Source organism: Pteropus vampyrus, unplaced genomic scaffold (genome assembly GCF_000151845.1).
Source record: "Pteropus vampyrus isolate Shadow unplaced genomic scaffold, Pvam_2.0 Scaffold26, whole genome shotgun sequence".
NCBI classification, from domain to species: domain Eukaryota; kingdom Metazoa; phylum Chordata; class Mammalia; order Chiroptera; family Pteropodidae; genus Pteropus; species Pteropus vampyrus.
The window spans coordinates 5,027,066-5,034,889 of NW_011888807.1; positions in this window are offsets into that span (position 1 = coordinate 5,027,066).

Below are 7,824 nucleotides of genomic sequence, written 5' to 3' on the forward strand. Positions count from 1 at the left end.
TGTGACAAATTTTATATGTTATAAAACTTATACTACATTGTTATTATTTCAGTTAAATAATAAATGATCTTTTAAAATATTTAAATAATAAGGAAATACTCATATATTTACCCACGAATTTATCATTTCTGGAGTTTTTCATTCCTTGGTGTAGATCATATTTCCATCTTTTTTTAAAACAAAGATTTCTTTGAATATCTCTTATGGAATCATGAAGAAAATTATAGGCATAATTTAAGGCATAACATAATCAAATTGCTCAAAACCAGGGTAATCTTAAAAGCAATCAGACCAATAACAGTTAATTGGGTGTCAGACAATGTAAATTTTACCTTGTGGGGTATTGGGTATTTTTGCATTCCTATGCAAATACTTGACCTTTGTTCTTAGTTATGATTATGATACCTGAAAATAGTTTGACTTTTTAAATTTGGAATTTAAGATTCTTAGGTCAGACCAGCTCAGTGCTTAGTCCAGTGCTCGATAATTTCTACTGTTGAGATAGGCCTTCCCATGTACTTTATTCCCAGTGCTTTATGAATCATGGGGTTTCCTAGTCTGGCTGGTGGAGATAAGCACTATTCGTGGCCCGGTGTGACTGCCTGATACTGTTGCCTCTAATCTTTTCAGATGGTTCTTCCTCCGATCTCAGGTAGTTTCCTCACATGCATATGCTGATCAGTACTCAGTTGATCCTTGAGGACTGATCTCTGCATATCTCTAGAATTCTCTCTATATAAACAGTTCTCTCTTCTCTAGCACTTAGTCCCGTGAACTCTAGCATCTTTGGACTCCCTAGAAACTTAGCTATATCTCATCTTAGAAAGTATGTGAGATCTGCCTCAGTCTCCCCACCTTTCACTCCCGCTGCCATTGCCTCTAAATTCCTTCAAGTCAGTGTGTAGGGGAATTCATTCAGCTTACCTTATTTGTTTCCTGTCTCTCTGAGATAACTGTCTTTTGTTGCCTAATGTCCAGTGTCTTGCAAATTGTTGTTTCATATATTTTATAGTTTTAAAGAATTTATTTTAGGCAGGAGGATAATCTGGGCCTTGTTTCTCCATCTTGGCCAAGTGCTTTATTGTTTTAAACTATCAAGTTTGGAGGGGTGGCGGGGGGAGGTTACTCACCAATATCTGAGATAAATAACAATGCTACCTGGTACCTGTTGCAGGATGCCAGTAAACTTATTATTTTGAAACTTAATTTGAAAAAGGGGAACAAATCAAGCATTTATCCTGTCTTTCCTATATGAACTCTATTGCTGGGTAACCAAAAAGTTGATGAGGGGATGTTTTTCTGTATAGAAATATTCCAATTAATAAATTAAGTTGGAACACTAGAATTGGAATTTATCATTTTGCAACTCTGAAAGCATTAATGGACATAGGTAATACTCACTGACGTCTGCCTACATCACAAAAGCAGATAGCATACTTTCTGTTGGAAGAAAAACCACACTCTTATGAAGCAGTTTCACCAAGAAAAACTCATACGATGCAATCACCTCTCACAGTAAATATAAAGATAAGAAAGTAGTAATGAAACTCATCAGCAAAATCTAGACTATGGAAAACTCTGTAGGACAAATGATCAAGTTTTTTTTAATAGAGATTTCAGGAGGAGAAAGAGGAAAAAGTGAAAGAGTGGAAACTTACAGATTAAAAGAGAATTAAGAAACTTATCTATATATAAACTTATATATCTTATTTAAATATGATCCAAACTTGGAAGAAAATGACATTCATGAGTAAATTGCAATTTGAAAACTGACTGGCTATTTGTCATATTGAAGAATAATTACCTTTTCTTTTAGATGTATAGCATAATGGTTTGATTTACATATACAGACATCCCTGACTTAATAGTTGTTTGACTTACAATTTTTCAACATTACAATGGTGTAAAAGCAATACACATTCAGTAGAAACCAAACTTCAAATTTTAAACTTTGATCTTTTCCTAAGGTAGAAATATATGACACAATACTCTCTCGTGATGCTGCGTGGCAGTAGCAAGATGATTTTTCCCAAATGCAGGCTAATATAAATGTTCTGAACACATGTGAGGTAAGCTAGAATAAGCTATGATGTCCAGTAGGTTTAGGTGTGTTAAATGAATTATTGACTTATGATATTTTCAACTTACAATAGATTTATTGGTATGTAACCCCATCTTAAGTTATGGAGCATCTGTATTGTGAAAAAATAACCACAATAGGTTCAGCTAACATCTAACTCCTCATATAGACACAATTAAAAAAAGAAGAAAAAAGAAAATAAAATTTCTCCTTGTGATGAGAACTCTTAGGATTTACTCTCTTAACAACTTTCCTATATATCATGCAGCAGTGTTAGTTATTGTCACCGGGTTGGGCATTACGTGCCTAGTACTAACTGATTTTTATAACTGGAATTTTGTATCTTCTGGTCGCCTTCATCCAATCTCTCTTCCCTTTACCTTCTGGCTCTGGTAACCACAAGTTTGATCTGTTTCTGAGTTTTGTCTGTTTGCTTGTTTAGATTCTAGATCTACAGTATTTGTCTTTCTCTATCTGACATTTGACTTATTTCGGACCATTTATGTTGTTGTAAATGGTAGAATTTCCTCATTTTTATGGGTGAATAATATTCCATTATGCATTAACCAAGAACTATTGCATTGTTTTCAGTTGTGACAATGGTATTGTGATTCTTTAAAACAAAAAAAGAGTCCTTATCTTGTAGAGATACATGTGAAATATTTATGGATGAAAAGATACGATGTCTGGGAAATACTTCAAAACAGTATGGGAGGGGGAAATGGGTATGGATCCAAACAAAACGATTTTGTCCATGAATTTGGTAATTGTTGAAGCTGTTCTGTCTACTTTCCTGTATCTCAAATTTTCCATAATAAAATTAAAAAGAAGATAACATAGGGGAAAACGACAGAGTGATAACGACCAGGAAGGTCTCTCTTAGCAGGAGACTTTTAGAAGAAGCTTGATGGAAGTGAAGTTGCAAAGTGAGGATTAAAATAAGTAAGTCCATAGGATTTTTTAGTTGGGAAGTAGCATGTGAGGGGTGAAGTTTGAGTGCACCGACTAAAAATGAGTAAGAGACAGCATTATTCTTCCCAGTAGCTTATCATAAAGGAGAGACAGTGACATTGCTCTTCCTTGAGCAGGGCAGGACACTATGCCTATCTGAAATAATACAGGATTTGCTAAGTCTTTGCTTGGAGCTACCGTCTCACTGTTAGCTCTTTTCTTGGAGCCTCTTTTTCTGACCCTGTTTCTTTTTGGCTTCAGATACTTTTTTTCTGGCTCAGTTGTTCTCATTGGCCCTGCACAATTCCTTTAGGGAGCTGACCTTAAGTCCTATGTCATATACCAGGTGCCACATAGAAAGGATTGCCAGAACTCTTGTGCTGTTGGAGGCTTTTATTTCTTCAGCTTTTATGCACATTGATTCTTTGATTGCTTCCTATTTCTGCCTGTTCTTCCCTATCTCGAACTCTGACTTCATTGTTTATTTTCCATTTTCAATTGTGCCTTGCCTTTTACACTAGGTTTTCGACATTATTTGCTTACCCATTATCTTGCCTACTTGTTTATCAAGAATTAGGTCCTTTCTGTACACTGCCTTAGGCTCCTCCTTATCTCAGTCTAGCTCCAGGACCTATGCTGTTTACTGAAGATATAATAGTGGACACCATACATTAGGTTGTTAACCTACACTTCTGGGTCACCTTCTTGGTAAAGCCATGGCTATTTCATGTCCAAATTAAAGTCTTCCATTGCCAGCTGGCACTAGAGGTAGAAGAACATTACTTTAACAACTGGAATCCCTGGGCTCATTAACCATTAACAGAGACCAGGGCAGAACTGCTGGCTCTGCATTCAGAGTGTCAACCCCCACAGCTCTGGAAGCCCTCAGAATTCTGTAGTTTATGCTAAAGCACCTGCTAAAGCATTTTCCTAGCAGTTCGGGCCTGCTCCTTTCTAATGTTCTGCGTGATGACATGGGAGTGTGCACAGAGTATTTTTCCTGAATTATGAAGTATTATGATGGTTATCTTGAGGAAAGCATTTGGGTTCTAGTTTCAAACTGTAACTGAATAAGCGGCTGCTTTTCATAGAATACAATTTTCACTTGAACAGTGACTGGAAGGCAAACCATGGTTATTCAAATGTGGGCATTTGGCAAATTTTCTCAAAACCAAATGAAATAAACTTGTCCCTTTAAGGAAATCAACTGAAAGTACTTTTGCCAATGATAACTTTTAAGTTTTCAAGCAAGAGGAAGCACTTTAGACATGTGGGGTTTGTTTTATTATTTCTCCTACTTAGCTTTTCTCTACAATTATCCAAATTGAAGGCAAGACAACAACTACCTTCAATTAAGTGACTCTTCCTATATGGTGGTTAGTACTGGAGACAATTTACTTGTATAACTTACATACCACTTGTGGTAAAGGAGCCATTTCCTGTAAAATAGGATTTTAGTGCCAAGAATTACACTTTTAAAAGATTTAGCAATTTTATTATCTTACCAGCAAGGGGCAGCAAACAACAATGCTTGTTTGAAACAGTAAGCTATTACTTAAAGTTAATCTGGAATTTGTCCTCTTATTCTTTTGTTTAATGAATATATCTCGAACCCCTTTTCCACTCCTCCTAGAGAGGAGGAGCTAGAGAGACTGAGGATGAGAGGAACACCCAGGGAAAAGAGTAAATTGTAACATTTAAAATATAATTCTAAAAAAAGGATAACATCTGCCAGTCCTATGGGTTGACAAGTGGTGGGTCTTTTATGATTTCCAATTTGGGTCCTAGTACCAAGTTAAGTATATCCACAAAAATTATTCACAGTGCATTAATGAGAAGGAAAGGCTGAAAGTAATAGCTTGCCGTAATTCTGCATTTCTCACAAAGACAGGTTTCTCATCTGAGCTTTAGTCATCTAATTTTTAAAAAGGTTATTTTATTTTAACAAGTATTTATTGAGCATGTACCATAAGCCAGAAGCCATACTAGATACTGGAGACAAATTATAAAACCGATATTAAACCTGTCCTCCTATTGCTTTCTTTATAGTTGGGGAAAGTTATTCAAACTAAACGAAGAGCTAGAGGTAGGATAGAAGAGCAGAAATTCTGAACAGAAAACATAAACAGAGAGTAAGATACTAGTGAAAGGATGGGCAAGTGGCAAGTCCTCGCACTGGTGAGACTTCTTCACGAACTTCTTTCGAATCTTTCACTGATTTTTTTCCAATTACAAATGCTGGTGTGATAAAGGTAACTTTGTTTTTCTTACATCTGGATGACATCTTTGTCTTAAGACCCTTTTCTGTCTGAAGGATAAAGCCTAATTAGTTCCAAAAAATCTCTATTGCTCCAGGGATTTCTGAGTATTTCACATTTTATTCAAATTCAGAATCTACCCTCAACCACACTGTTTCTTCCTACCTCTGGGAAAGTACGTCTACTTGTCTTGTTTGATAGGTCTCAATGCTGTGTTGTAATCTTTGAAATGTAACTCATTTTATATGGCATTTGAGCATTCTTTTTCCATGCTGACATCAACATCGAGATGTGACTACAACCAAGATGTCATCTGATGTAGTCTTCTTGTGCTCCTAAGGGCTCCTGAAGGGCAGATGGTTTACTTTCTCTGTCTCTGTCTCTCTCTCCCTGCCCTCCCTCTCCGCCTCCTTCTCCCTCACTCCTTCCATTCATCTCTCCCTCTAACTTCCCTTCCACTAACTTCTGCATCCTGTTTGGGATCTTTAGGGAGAAATCCCATGTCACCACGAGCCAGAGAATGGTCATTGGTCCTGCATCAGTCCCATTTCTGCCCCATATCTTATGCAACTATTTAAGAGATTGCTACTGCACTCTTCTGGAATAGAAAATCATGTGGAAACTCTTGGATCAGGGTCCCAGAAGAAAAATAGACTCAGAAATCCTTTACTTTCAGAGTTCCCTCAATACTTCCTGGGTTTTCTATTATCTACCCACATACCTGCAATTTAATCATTGTAGGGACTAAATGAGACGAATATCTTTTACATTTCTTCTGTTATACTTGCATCAAGGCTTCTAAACTTGAAGGTCAACCTTTAGCATTTATTCCAGAGAAATTTTCTCAAATGAGGGAGGGTCAACTAATAAAGAAAATGCAGAGGAAAAAAGTATCAGGTAATGTCTCACATTTTGACGCATATGTTCAACCATGCTGTTATTTAAGAACCGAAACCAAACCAAAACATAACTTGATGCCTCAAGCAAAGCTCCTCAGAAGAGGTCTCTATTTCTCAATCATCTAACAAGTAATTTCCAGTCATATGGCATCTATGCAACAGAAATAGAAATACTTTGAGATTTCATGAGCATTTTTGTTTCAAGTCCACTAATGTACATTGATATTGAATTGTCAAAAGTAAATAAAAATTGGCCAGATATTCTGTCACCAGAAAGAATTTTTTTCCAGAAAAAGAAAGGATTACACTTTTGGTACGTGCAGACATTGCCAGCCATGTGCACGAAGAAAGGCCGAGAAGAAAAAGCAGCTTCTTTTACAGGGGAAAAGAGGAAGTTAAGGGGAGGAGTTGTTACCACCATAAAGCTTTGTTGTAACCATAGAGTTTTTTCCTGTGGGGCTTTTGCAATAGACAGAGGGTGTGAGAGCTTCTCCACAGGCCCTCACAATCCCTGTCTAGGTTAAGTTTCTGTCACAAATTTTGATAGAATACAGGGTGGCTTTGTTCTTACCAGAATTACAATAATATCTGTGAGTTTCAAATTAGCCTGCAGAGGGCAGCAAATAGTAGTACAAAACCTCAGGCTTGTGGCAGCAGTTAAGAATAAAGCATGAATGTTAGTTCACATTGAAGTAAGCACTGAAAGATTTTCTTGACATCAAGAAGATTTTTGTGGCTATGTATTTTTATGTAAAAATAAGTGCAGGGATTGTTATTAGTGCAAAAGTAGTCAAATTTATTTTTGGTAACAATTCATTCCTCTGATACTTCTACATCTTTTTTTCCAGATGACAAGGACCTGCCTGTATGGTATATAGTATATAGATAATTCCTCTATATATTGGGAACTCTCTCAGTGGACTATCACTTATGTTCGGCACCCAGAATCATATCCCCGCCAACAAAAATAATTATCTTGTATTTCATTCTTACCTGTGTTTTCTTCTATGGATAGAGACAATTTATACAGAATAGCTACTCTTTTTATACGCACATTATCTTTCAAAGATATATGTTTCTGAAACAATTATATAAAATAAAGCTTTTCATAAAAATAATTTTTATTGTAGGATGGTATTTGTAAAGTAAGTTTTACTTGGCTAAGGACAGTGGAATGAAGCAAGATTCCCCAATAATTAAGTCTATGAGCAAATAAATAATTACGAAAACTTACAAATGGTGAGAGGGTGGTGGTAAACCTTACCAATAGCGACAAAACAGTCACAACCTAATACCATAAAGAAATGGGGTGAAAGTAAGGCACAGTAAATACTGTTACATTGTACTACATCTCCTAAATATGCCTTTACCTTTCAGAAGAATTATTGGGAAAATTGAGTCTAGAGTGTCCTGAAAATCCTCATTAATGTCATCGAATTAAGAAATAAGTGGATCGAGGAGTTAAGTAGGTAGTCTTGAGAAAAATGAATGAGAGACTCACAATAATACAACCCTAACTTGAGAATTCATCAGAGATAAGAAGGACTGATAGGTTTACTCTCTTCAATGGAACTGTGCAATGTTGAACTGATAGCCAATCCAAGAATCTACTCATGACAGAATCTCAGAAGAGAAC